Source organism: Cryptomeria japonica, chromosome 1 (genome assembly GCF_030272615.1).
Source record: "Cryptomeria japonica chromosome 1, Sugi_1.0, whole genome shotgun sequence".
NCBI classification, from domain to species: Eukaryota; Viridiplantae; Streptophyta; class Pinopsida; order Cupressales; family Cupressaceae; genus Cryptomeria; species Cryptomeria japonica.
The window spans coordinates 99,310,183-99,312,423 of NC_081405.1; positions in this window are offsets into that span (position 1 = coordinate 99,310,183).

Below are 2,241 nucleotides of genomic sequence, written 5' to 3' on the forward strand. Positions count from 1 at the left end.
GATTGAGTATACCGGTTTGTGTGGTGGTTTCTAGCAACATCTGCATATATCTTCTTGTTGGTATCCTTGCCTACCATGAATGTCTTCTTCTCCTCACTTTTATTTGAAGAAGTGAATTTCATTTCCTTGCTAAATGTATTTTTGTTGTTTGAACTTTGACCTTCTTGAAAACCTAAGCCACGGGTATCTCTAGATTACTTCGGTTTGCTCAGCATCTTGTCCAGGGCTTCAGTGTTGCCTTCAAATTTGCTTCTCACTTTTATTTCTTCCTGACTTTTCTCTAAGTCCTTTCGGAGTTTCACTATTTCTGCTTCCAGACTCTTATGTTCCTTTTCCTTTTCACTCAGACCAATACTGGTGACTTCACACATCCTCTTGGCCTCTTCCAATTGGATTTTTAGACCTGTGATTGTTCTCTTGGACTCTTCAAGAGATTGCTTCAGCAATTCTTATTCTTCAGCTGCAACCCTTTTTACCTTCGTCAAGTCTCTTCTTGTTTTCTTTAGCTCATCTAGAGCACTAATGAGTTCTGCTTCAAGGTCTACTTCTCCTTCTTGTTCTTCTGCTTTTGTTTCTTCGGGTACCAATACCTCTTGAGCCATAAAAAGGTTTGCACTGTCCTTATCTCCACTGCAACAGTCATCTGAGGCACTTTCCTCATCTGTGGTATCATCTTCATGTGTGTAAAGGCCACTCTGCTTCTAATGGCTTTTTCTACCATGTCAGTAGACATTTTTCTTCCTATCCTTACCATATGATCTGCTACCACTTGAATGATCATCTTCATTCTTATCACCATAGGGACATTTAGCAGCAAAATGTCCAATCTTTCCACAGTTGAAACATTTCAAAGGCAGCTTGCCTTTATATTTGCCTGAACCTGTCTTGAGTCTTCTAACAAAGTTTGCCATAATCTCATCAGAGTCTTCACCGGTTGCATTATGAGCAGATTCTTTTCCTTTTCTTGAAGTCTTGAATGCAACTTCTTTCTTCACAGCATCAGTACCAGCAGTCCTCATCTCATAGGTAGTTAGGGAGCCATACAACTCATCCATAGTGAAGACTTTCAAATCTTTTGCTTCTTCTATTGCTGAGACCTTTGTATCATACTTAGATGTGAGAGATCTAAGTACTTTCTTCACTACCACCTCATCTTTTATTTCTTCTCCAAGCCCTCTAATGGTATTTGTCATTTCATCAACCCTTTGAAGATAGTCAACAATCTTCTCTTCATCTCTTATCTTCAAACCTTCAAGTTATTCTCTCAATGTCTACAACTTGGCTTCCTTGACTTTAGCATTGCCTTCAAATATCTTCTGCAGCTTTTCCCAAGTCTCCTTGGCAGAGGAACAATGCATGACTTTAACAAAATCAATATCAGACAACCCACTAAGAATGGCATTCTTAGCTTTAGCATTGTTCTCACATTCCTTCTTAGCATCTGGATAAGTAGGGGGATTATTAGGGACTGTATACCCATTCATAACCGACATCCATACATCACAACCTAGAGAGGACAAATAGGTTTCCATTCTCCTACTCCAAAAAGAATAGTTGACACCATCAAACATGGGAGCTTTTGAGGAGGCGGATTCATTTCTTGCCATTGTGAAAACTTGACAGGATCTACCCGAGCTAGAGAAAGTTTTTGACAAAATAGGGTACCTGTGCTCTGATACCAATTGTTGGACATAGTGGATCACTAAGGGGGGGGTGAATCAGTGATTTAAACTCTTCTTATTCAACAAGGAGATACTGGTAATGTATAAGACAAACTGAGTGCTAACTAGTAACTTAAACAAAGCAAGCAGGATGAGCGAAGGGACTTGCTAAAACACTAATATATCACATGCACAAAAGATGCAACACACAACACTAGATATATATGAGGAAAACCCAATGTGGGAAAAACCTCGATGAGAATAGCTGTTGGAGATCTTCTGCTCCAATCCAACCTCACAGTAACTCTTTGATTACAATATTTAGGGCACCAACCCAAGGATCACCAACCCCTGCACTAAGCTCCAACTTAGTGTTCACAATATAAAGATTCAGATATACAAATGAAATCACTATTGCAAATGAAGTTTTGCAACCTTACAGTATTCTCCTTTGCTAGTTTCAGTCTTATCGGTTTTTATACTCACCACTCACTCTGCAACTTGACCTTGTCAATCACTTTTCTCAATCTCCTATCACAATGATTTCCTTCTCTCAACTCACACTCGATCACTCTTTCTC